The following is an 11,752-nucleotide window of genomic DNA, read 5'->3' as shown; positions in this document are numbered from 1 at the left end:
CTGGCCCTGCTTGCTGCAGGTTTTGCACGCTGGCAGGGTGGAGCTTTCTGTCAGATTTTCAGATGAAAGCAAGTAGACGTGGATAGATACATGAGAATGGGTATGTGCACAGCACACTGACATACTGAACTCGTTTCAGATTGGTATTTTATTATTACACGAGTCACCTTTGACTTAAAAAGTGAAGGCTGTGTAATGCCTTAGCTGGATGGTTTGAGCGAGGATTGAATTTGATCCACATTGTGAGGTGTGAGCTGAGCTTTCTGCAAGGTTAGTTTCAGTGAGTGTTTTTTTTTTTTCTTATATGCAATAAGAGCATCAGGACTATTTTGCCATTTTACAGACAGGTAAACTGAGTTTAAGTGTGTTGTCTGCAGCAAGGATAGTGGAGGGACCATGAATCGATCCTGTGAGCCACATTAGGGACTGATTTTCCTTCCTTTTCCTCTAGGCCACAATGAATTCCTTCTGAAAGGCAGCTTGTGTTTACGCTCTGTCCATTTGTATGCGTGCTTACTGTTTCACGCATCCAACAGGGTTATGTATGCTTTTTTAGTAACGCCTGCTGAAGCATGGAAAGGATCAACATTTCATTTTCATTACATTTCATTTATTTCTCTATTTTGGAGGAAGGGTTCCATAAAGTATAAGATAGACATAACTAAAACAAGTTTCCACTGCGGTTGAAAGGTACTGGTAGTTAATGTGGCTCTTCATAAAGCAGCTGAATTGTAAGTTACAATCAAAGATTTAGAAAAAATGTCTGCTTGATAATGTCTTTTGCCATAGTAAAATACAGTCACATGAGGAGTAAAAGGCTAAAAGAACGGCCAGACAAAGACAGATCATTCATTTATGCTTAGTTTGAGACTCCTACAAAGCTGTAACTTGAAAAGTACCAACACTGGGTAAGGGAACACGGAGACTGCCATCTTACATGTATATTTAATCTTTGGTTGTATTATTTCAAATGTTATGTAGCTATAATAGCGTGAAATAGATGCCTGGTACAGAGATAGATATTACATCATTGTTGCTATAATGCTCTGCTGCAAAAAGACTTTTTAGAGGATTTCTAATGATAATGAAAATATTCTGATACAGCATTACGGATTTTGCTCCTGAAATGTGTTTAATGTAAATATGCTGTCAGATACCCTTCAAGTAATTGACAAGAGCAGATGATTAGCAGTGTTCTCAATAGTGTTTTTGCATAATCTTACATTTTGACAGAACTCTTCAGCGGCTTTTTATTGTCAGTGCTCTGCAATCAGTAATACTTTTTCCTTGACATTTACTTTGTCATTATAAATCTTGTAAGTGGTCATTTAACTTGTTCGGTATGCATGTAAGAATATCATTACCAACACGTTTGAAAAAATGTCTTCCTGTTGAGGAACTATTGTGAAGGTAAACTTAAAAAAAGACTAAATGAAGTGGGTTGATGAGTGACTTTATGAAATGAATACCTGTCTGTGAGCATCTTCTTGTGCATTATAAGGATGATCTTAAAATCACTTGCTTATTGAACATTCACGTATAATTCATCAAATTCAGGGTGGTTGTTGGATTATTTTTGTAATCTGTTTTTTTTTTTTTTAATTTAATACTGTTGTTCAATCATGATCATTTACATCCAGCTGGCCAAAATTAAGCTCTTATGATCCATAAGCATTCATAATTACATAGTGCATGTAACGTTAGTAGTCAATATAATAAAACTTCATCTTTATTGAAGCATCTCTTGTTTCTACAGCAGTTCTTTAATCTATCTCAATAGATTTCTAGTGTACAGCTCATATAGATTTGGTCAGTGACAAGGGTTAGAGTAGTCTTGTAGAACATTTACTTGTAGCTGTGAAAAGCCCACATTCATCAGAGGATTAGGTCGATCAGATTGTACCAGGATCAATGGAGGGACTGTGTGATCCCTCTTAGGCTGTAACATGTTCACCTTCTTTGGAGAGAATTCACATACACACACATTTCTCTGTCTTAAAGCCATTTATCTCAGAATGTCAAATTGCAATAATTAACCATTATTGATCTTAAATTCAATTAACTTCATTAACACAGGTCATGATGAGGGTCCTTGTAAGGGAAAGGCTCTTGACAAGTGTCTTTTCTTATATGACATTGAATGTTCACAATTGTGGCTATAAACTATTCATATTGTGCCATAGGAGCATCTTTTAAAAATGACAAGGGTTTGGTTGGTGGCTCTGAGGAGACGTTTTAATCCCCTCCCCCTCATCTTCTGGTTCTCAGGGTTTTCCAGCAAATTTTCTATTCAGGAATCAGTGAACCATTTGTTTCTAGCACATTATCTTAGTGTGGCATTATAGTAAAACCCACCTATTCAAATACCAGTCAGTTCAATAGCTAGTGCTGGAGATAGAGACTCATTTACAAAAGAGTATATTAGTATAGTTAGCAAATGAGTGAAATGAATATTCAGTGCTTTTTTTTTTTTTTTTTGCTATCCATACAAAACAAGCGGGGGCCATCTTGTAGAGGTAATCCTTGGGATCTTTGCTTTCTCTAAGTCCTGAGATTCATAGAGTAGTCAATAGTTGTTTTTCTTAAATGAGGGCTGAATAAAAACTGTGAAAGGACACAAAGCTATGTTGGCCCACAGTGAACTCCTTTTTTCATGGAGAAACTTCATTATAAGTACAAGTTCACAATAGCTGAAATTGTGATTGAAATCATTTGGATTTCTACTATAGCATTCATACCTTTGTATGGAGTTTATTGTAAGTACTCGCTGCAACCAAAATAGCTATTGAAAGTACTGTATGAAAGGCTTCAATGGGAATTTCAAGTTTGCAAGAAAAATGAAGGCTGCAGCTCCAGGGATGTGTGTTAATGTTAGTATGATTAAACACAGATACACAGCCAGTGTTGTGGTCACTGTAAAGCTTGTAAGATGTGGGCAACCAGAGATGTGGGACACTACAGAAAGTAAGGTGTAAGGATTTTTTAGTCCCTGCAATTCTAAACTGCAATCAGAATGCTCAGAGAAATGTGGATAAAGAGAAACAACATCAGTTTTGTTCAAAAACAGATTTCTGTGACAATTAAATGGTCATTTTGCCACTAAATTTGCTATTTCCACTCCGTTATACAAAGCATTTACTGAAAAGAGGCAGGGCAGAAGCAGAATGGTTTGATTACTGCATTTGAAGAAACTAAAGTTCCCTTACAACATCTGTTTGCTCAGTGAAGGATTATAATAATTAAGAGCTATTAGAGCCATATTGAGAACTTTTATGCTCATGCCTGCTTATCCTGGATTTGACTGTGAATCTTGTATTAGTTTGGTGAATGCCCTGAGTGCTGTGCAGTGATTAAAAGAAAGATGCCACCCAAATGCTGATATCAAGCAGAGATTGCGTCACTGCGTGTTTTAGTACCAGTTCATAAGTTTGTATAGAGAATTTGGCTTTTCTTGCCAGTGTGTTGACAGTGAATGTTATTTAAAAAAAAAATAATCCAAATATTGTTATTCTTTGGAGATTCCGGTAAATATTTTTTGTCTACTTGAGGAAGTGGTAGTTCTATGTGTAGAAAAATTCTATGAAGAGTCCAAAAACCAGTGTACCTCCTAAATCAAAACTGGGGGCAAAGTATAACATGAGGCTGTTTTCCCTACTTATTTCTTGCTATAATATGTGTTTGCATGGAGTGGGATAATCTAATACATGTGTAGTACTTTACACGAAGCAACTGTCTTAGAAACCAACAGAAAACCAGTTTTGTCTCACTTAGAGTGGATCACATTTACTTGTGATGAATAATTTATACAGCAAATGTAGATTTTTTTTTTCCCTGTTACTAATGCACATACTTAATTGTATTTGTTAAGTTTATGTGAATGTTTTCAGACTGTGGGGCTGCTTGTGAGCTGTTTACGCCAACAGTTTGTGCCTGGCTCTTGAACCCCCCAGTGCTGCCTCCCTGCTGTGGCTGACTAACTGGTTCGTGAGCCTCCCGAGGGCTCATGGAGAGCTTGGTACTCCTGCAGTGAGTTTTGGTGCTTTGGTGAGGAATTGTGGCTCTGGTGTTCTGGCAGGAAGGACACTCTTCCCATTGACCTGCAGGGTGGGGAGGAAGAGGAAGGGGCTCTGAGTATTGGCGGCCATCAATCTCGAACTGAACAGCAAGTGAGAATTCCCAGTGGGTGTTCACAGTCTTTGTTTAGTATGCACCTATTTGATCTAGTTCTGACAGTACTTGTGAAAGATGGCTTGTGCTGTGACAGGAAAGGCCAAGACATTTTTTTCTCCCATTTCTCTTCCAGCAGAATCAGCCAGACATTTCAGGCTCATGCTCATAGGGATGGTCAAAATCTCTGCTGTCCTCAAGTGCAAAATACAATAGCAAGCAATGGCCTTTTGTCCTCAGGGAAGCCCTGAGTTAACACGGTGATCCTGTGCTGCTGCTGGCCATAGACTGGGGGCACACAGAGGGGGATGTAAACTGTCCCCCTGCTTCTGTGCGGCAGTGTTTTAGGAAGTCAGCTCTACTGTGTATGTGTGGTTGCAAATTTAGGAGAGCAAAATAAAGATCTGTTTTTCCTGACCAGGCTCTCTGAACTGTTAGACCGGTTTTTCATAAGCATGATGTTCTCTTCCAACTGTGCAGTAATGGCATCTGGAAGCAAGTTTTATGTGAGGAAATCTCTTTAAAAATGGTTTTGTGCATTATACATGGGAGTAGTTGGGACTTTGAGTCTGTCAAAGTTTTTTTAATCTTTAGATCCCTTTTTGTCAGTAATGTACTGTGTGAGAAGGCAGGTCAGCTCATGAAGAGAGACAGATCTCAGACTGATCCTCACAAAACCCTGTGTGCACCAGGGTACGCTGCTCTGAGATGTGATCATGTGCTGTGCTCCATGTTGGGGAGATGGGGAGCTATGCTTCATAGGTGGATAATTTAAGCAGATTTTAGAAGAACCCTGGTCAGCAAGTTGAATTCAGGGAAGTCAGGCTGGTGGCAGAAATCAAGGCAGAGCACAGCCTTGGAGGAGTGAGGCATGATCCATCATCTTTCATCTGCAGCGCAGCCCAGGTGGAACTGATGCTCACAGCCTTCCTGGAGGCCTCCTCTGTGCTGGGAGCAGAAAGGTCCATGGGGGAGAGTTGCGACAGTTCCTTTCCCGATTTTAAAAACCTTTCCTATTTTCCCCATTGTGGAAAGGAGTTTTCTGGCAGTGTGCAGATTCAGCATTTACTGGATCCCAGAAGCTTGGCTCAGAGGAGATTTTTAACCACAGACTCGAGATTTTGCACAGTACATGCACCTGTGGGTATTTCACTGGATATTTTATCCTTAGTAATGGTTTAAGCTGAAAAGTGTCCATTATTTTCAATTATACAGGTAGGTTGCAGTCACATACACTCACTGTGAAGAAGCACAGGAACAGAAACACAGACTTAAGCTTTCTTGTCATGTTTTGTGTAAATAGCTTCATTACATATATTAACCTGCAGGAGTTGCAGCCTTCTTTACTTGTCTTCTTGTCTGGCACTGGGCAAGTAATTTTTAACTTCTTTGGATTTCCAGGTCTGCAGCTATAAACTGTGGATAAGAACAGGTTTGCTGTGAAGAGTAAAGCACTCACTGAATCTTTTGAATGCCAAATTACAGTGATGTTTTCCAGTGGTGCTAGGTTGTTTCTAAGCCAGCATTTAATATAATGATTGCATTCTGTTTTTTTCAGGTGTGTATTTAATGAAGGAGATAATACATAAATGTGAGCTTTGCACAGGAATATCTCATTTAACAAATGTCCAAACAGTATTTGGTTCTAAGAAGATAAATGCCTCCTTTAGCAGAATTTGTAGCAATTTTTGCATGTTCACTGTTTTCATTTGTAGGTTGCCTCTGTGGTACCTTTCATCTGGCAGAGTTAAGTCTGAAGTCAATAGGAGATGGGAATTTTTACCCTCTTTTAAACTACACATAAGTTAAGGGAGTATGTAGTACAGTGACACAAGGAAAAGGTGCTTGTTAATGACTTGCTTTGCTCTGGTTCTGCTTGCTTTTGCTCTGATGGTCCGAACTGTAATGACACGTACACTCAGCTTTTGTTACCATCTCTTCACTGTGTATTCTTTTCCATGTAATAATTCTCAACTCTTAGCACTTAACAGTTGATTTGAGCTCTCTCAAGTTGCTCCAAACATAATACCAAGCTAGGATGCTAGATTAGAGCAGCTGACTAGCTTCCTTTGGCCTGTTTCTAAGCTCTTTGTATCAGGTAGCTGCAGTATATTCATGAAGAAACAAACAGAAGTACACTTCAAAGTTTCGGGTGCTTAATGATAGCCACCTATTAGATTGGCATGCTGTGTGACATCCATCTGTGCACTGATTCCTGGTAATTTCATAGTACAGCGTTATTGGTGCGAAAATGCTGCGAACGTATCAGCATACCAGGAAAAAAAAAACAAAACACGCAAACAGCTAAACAAGCATGAGTCATGTACACCACATCAAGTTAGCATGTTCAAATGAATATTCTTGACCTTGCGAGCTCGCAGAATAATCAATTTTGGAGTAGGATTGTACCTTTGTGTAGGGTACAAGCTACTTCAGCCAACAGGTGAGAGAAATGCTGACCTCTCCACCCGGAAACAACATTTCTCTCCCATAATAGACAGTCCTGCCCCTATGAAATAGAACCTTTGACCTTTCTGACAGGTCAAGGTGCTGGGAAATCAGCACGGCCCTGCCTGTTTATAGCCAGTGTTGTCACGTGCCACTCAGGTAAACAAGGAGGCTCTCCTGCTTCCCCTTTCTGCTGCCTCCTGAGGAGTACAGTAACAGCTCTGCCATGTGGGGAAGTCTCAAACACAGTTTCAGCTACATGTGAATTATTAGTCAGTCTCCGTATAGAAATAGCTTATGTTGTGGGTGAGATGTTTGCCTTTCTTCCTGTAAGTGAAAGGCCTATGGAGTGGGAGTTTTCTAACACACTAACTCCTTTATATGCCTACAGTTTTGTTAGCTCTTTGATTGACTGGATCCACTGGGTTTTCTCTTGCCTCTCTTCGTTAATTGTGTGAGCAAGGTCCATTGGCACAGTCAGAACATCTCAGCACTGCTGCTTCCTCTTGGGATTCCCTTGGCTTGTGTTCGGGCTGTGCCCCATATTGACTGAATGGCTCCACAGAAACTGTGGAGTCCTCAAAGATTTTCCTGTAGATTGCTTAAATTGTTAAAAACAAAACAAAAAAAAATTGGATAACTTCTTAAATGACTGTATCCTTCTTACTCTCAACCTCTTTCTTCAATTCACTTCTTAAAGTGTGAGATGAAAGTGGATTCAGGTTTTGTTAAGGGGTTAAGAAGCTTTTTTCGAGATGCACTCAAAAATCAGATGGTTTAGGAGACGAACCTTACTATTAAACAATTGTTTCAAACCATGCATAAATAAGTAATAGAGCTGGTTGTGATTTTCTAATATAAGGCTGTTTGGTTAAGGCCAAAATAATTCCAAGAAATTGAAGTATCTTGATGAACCATTGGATGCTTGACTTTTGTAGTCAAATATTTTTTTCATGTGAGAAGAATATTTGAATTTTTTTGTACTTTTCAAGGAAAAAGCTTGTATTCCAGTTTTTACATATACCAATAAGCTAATTAAAATAAATTATTGGTGAAAAAAACCCACATAATTAAAGCAAGACATTTCAAAGATGCTCCAATTAAATATAAGCCAAAATATATGGTAACAGATGCATATAGTGTATACATGCATAGTGTCTGTGGTGTATATAGTTCTCTGGTGTCTGCATAGAGAGGGGTCCATGAGTTTATTGGAGTGTATACAATATGTGTCTATATACATCATTTTGGGTAGTGATGTATCACAATTTATTTCCACTGGCAAAGAAATGATCCATAGCTCAGTTATGAAGGTAATTCCCTCTTCTGTGGAAATGAATTCCATTATACCACAGCTTACATTTATGTATTTATATCAAATGTGTTAATTTCATTTTTACCTAGAGTTTAGTTAATAATTATAATAAATATTAATGAGGGAGCTGTCTGTTCTCAACCTCTGTATAGCTGCACCTGCAATAGGTTTCAGAATCCTTTTAATGCCCTCATCTTCTCTAGGAACTGAGAGCCTCGCCATAGAACTGCTTTCCATCTTTTGTCAAATACTGTGTTGCAGTGACAGCAGTACTCAACCTGCAGGCAATTTCCTGTGGGTTTTGATGTCCTACAAGACATAAACTAAAAACTTTTTGGGGAACTGTGACTTTTTTTTTCTTCTTTGACACTGGGAAATGAAAAACAAAAATACAGAAGCACATAATTTCTTTCATTTCCATTCTTATTAACTTCTTCTGCTGTTAGAATTGCCTTTAAAGTGTTTTTTTTTTTACCTCATACTTTGCTGTCAAGGCATTGAAGAACAGTTGTACAGATGCCCTGCTGTTTAGACGTTACTTTACACTTGAAACACATCAAACCAAGAGTCTCTCCTTTATTTTTTATTTTTAATAAGAAGCAAATGGCTGAGTAAAGATGGGCTGGAGATAGTGCTGCTTAAAGACAATCTCCACCAGGCAGTGGATCTCAATGAAAAGATTTGTTTTACCATCGCCTCCTGATTTTATTCTTCTTTTCTACATAGTTTCTTTGCTCTTCCTCTAGGTACTTAACCCAGGATGAAATCTCTCTGCCTTCCTTGTCCTACTTTCTGTAACAGCAAAGCTGTCACCTTTGTCTGCAGGCAGACAGTACCAATTGTCCCCCTCCTCTGAGCCAAGTGTGGCGAGGTCGGCAGGATCAGGGTTTCCCATACTGTTCGATGATGTGGGACTGTCTTTTGGCCTTAACCCTCTATCCTCATCTGTCCCACGTGCTGATAACAGTTTGGCAGGGTTTTCTGAGGTGCAGAAAACCATTGCCTATTGCATCAGCCCTTTGAGGACAAAGCCTCAGGGTGTGATGAGCCCTTCAGCCACTGTAAACCTAAATGTAGGTGCTGGAAATCTTTGAGAATGACCCAAATCTGCTGTTGTGTGTTGGCGCAGGACTTGGTGGGTTGCCTCCTGCTGCCACGCACCAGCCCTGAAGGCAAGTGCTAGGTGACCAGCCCTTGGAATAAGACATTAGAACTTCCTTCCACAAACTGCCTAGGCGTGTATTTTTTGTTGTAGGACTGAAGAAGTTGGAAGTAAGGTTGTGTTTCATCCCTCCTCTCCCTTGTGCAGTGGAAAGAGCAGAAGCAGTAGTTCAAGCTGTCACTTTATGAGAGTTGCAGAGTTAAATTCCACACTGTCATTTGTGTCTCATTTCCCACATATCTGGATTAAAGACTGATGTCACAACTTGGCTTCACAACTTGAGCTTAGGAAGGAGAACAGCTATAGAGGAGGCAGCTCCTGGTTAACACGCAAATATGCTTGATAGTTGGTGAAAAGGGCAAAGAAAGCATGAAAGGTAAATAGATTTACATTTAAATGAGCCACATGCTAGAGGTTTTCCCCAGTATAAAAGTCACTCTTGAAAAAAAACTGTGAATGTGACATTACAAGTGTTTCATCCAAACAAAATTCATAAGATTTTAATAAGAGAAACAAAAATGTAAAGAAAGCCACACAAATTAGGGATTTGATTCTGTACCCCTGTCTGTATTGGTGAGCAGCAGTCTACACAGGTGTGCAGGTCTTCCTAATGCAGGCAGAGTGACAATAACCTTGGATTTTATGTCCTAAAAAGAGAGTTCATCTTCAATTTCACATAAAGCAAAGGAATGGGAGGGGTAAAAGAAAAACATTTTTCCACAAGACAGAAAAGGAAAAGGGTACATTTGATTCCAAATCATAGGTTCATGCTGTCATTTCTTCCTTCCATCTTTCCTTATTCTTATCACTTGGATCTTTGGCATGGTTCAGACTGAGGTAGTTGTTAGCCAGTTGTTTACATGTTACCAGTGATTACTTAATTTTTTTCAGCTTTAGAATGTAATTTAAACCCTTCTGCTTTCCTTTGCTGAAGATATTGGTAGAGTTTAGAAACATGGAAGAAACAGTTGAGATGAAAAGGCATCTATAAGGGAACTAAAGTATGGAGTGAAATCCATCTTCTTAGATGATAAATTCTTTACAGTGGTTTCACTGCAAGTATTCGCTGGATAGGCACTAATCCTGACTACAGGTTGCCAGCATGACTGTAGTGTACATAAAATAAGTATCTTGAATTCTTTCAAGATATTTTGAAAAAGCATAAAATGGAGTAAAAGAGAACAGCTCTATTTCATTAGAGCACATATACCTGCTTTTAAAGTCTGATCTTAACAGCATTTTCAAAATAATACAATAATTGAAAGTTTTTAAACTTAGTTATTTCAAACTACATTCATACAAATCTTAAAAATAAGAACGCTGCATGACTCTTCTGTTTTGAAATGACCTCAGCTGAAATACCTAATCACAATTATCTGTTGTTTCACGTGATGTGTTTTTGCTTTCAGAGGTTTAGCAACTATTCTGTAGATCAGATTATATAATTTGATGTGCCTGGAGGAAGATTTGCTACTGTTTAGCCTTGTGAAAAACAGCAGTGAATATTTTGTATTTCCTTACTGAATGAAGAAGTACTGCATACGAAACTAAAAGCCTAATTTCATTGTTGCTTTAGCAGCTGTTTTTTCCTTTTGTGATTTTCTGGCAATGTTCTATCCCGATTTCCCTGAAACAAATTTGCAAGGTTCAGTACTGTTTATGTGATATCTACTATGCTGTTCTACATTTTTCTCTCTGTGAGTTAGAGTAGGTGTTCTTGGGATGCTAATCATTTTCTTCTTTGTGCTATTGCCTGTGTAAACAAGCTGTGGATGTGTTTACGGTACAGATACCCACACATTCCAGATGTGTTCCAGAGAAGAAGGTCAAAAGTCAAGTGTCCTTACCCATACAGTCTGCTAGAAACAAGTTCTTTTGAAGTTTATAATTGTAATTGTGAGAGATTGCAAGCAAATTCTAAATTCCAGTTAATGCAGAACAGATGTAAATTAACACACTGTACAAAAATAGATTATTTTTATCAATTAATGTTCCCTCTCTTAACCTTACCGTAGTTTTCTTTCCTGAAGGAAAAACTAAGGTAGACTTAATATGTGTAGAATACGTGCACAGAAGCAGAAGAGAAAAAGAGAACGTGTTTACTGTCAGTTCCCAACTATCCTATTCAGGAAGAGTATCTTAAAATTACATCACCAGTTGCATTACTTGAGGAGGAAAAAAAGACAGGATCCCTGTTGGGTGTCTGTGTAGCTTATGCTGAGTAAATATTGACAAAGTAGTCTAAAGAGCAAACACTTTGACATTTGTAAGGTCCACTGGAAGGTCTTGTATATATTTATACAGCAAGAATGAGTGCAGCATACCAATTTTCTTGAACTAGCTCCTGACGTAGCTCCTGACATAATTCTGCATGGGCTCTCTTGTTGAGAAAGGTATGTTTAAATATGAATGGGTCATTTGTTATACCCATAATGAATATTCTTGAACTGCTCGTAGTGAGTTGTTTCGGAAGGTTGCGTCACCTACTTTTACCCTTTCCTCCTCTAAAATATGATACTCCTAATAGTGATAACTTCTTGAAAATCTCATTTTTTTATTATTGCAACTGGGGATTCTTTTACTTTGTAGGAATTTTTGATGGTTGTTGTACTCTGTATTTATTAAGGATTGAGTCTCAAAACTGTAATGAGCAAAAAATG

General features: G+C 38.5%; 1 protein-coding gene across 1 annotated transcript in view; it reads left to right on the top strand.

The window, feature by feature from the left end:
- Positions 1-11,752, top strand: part of TSHZ3 (teashirt zinc finger homeobox 3) — a 60,909-nt gene that overhangs the window by 43,928 nt on the left and 5,229 nt on the right. The gene's annotated exons all lie outside the window — the stretch shown is intronic.

Source organism: Numida meleagris, chromosome 10 (genome assembly GCF_002078875.1).
Source record: "Numida meleagris isolate 19003 breed g44 Domestic line chromosome 10, NumMel1.0, whole genome shotgun sequence".
NCBI classification, from domain to species: domain Eukaryota; kingdom Metazoa; phylum Chordata; class Aves; order Galliformes; family Numididae; genus Numida; species Numida meleagris.
This window is presented reverse-complemented; position numbering and strand designations above follow the sequence as displayed.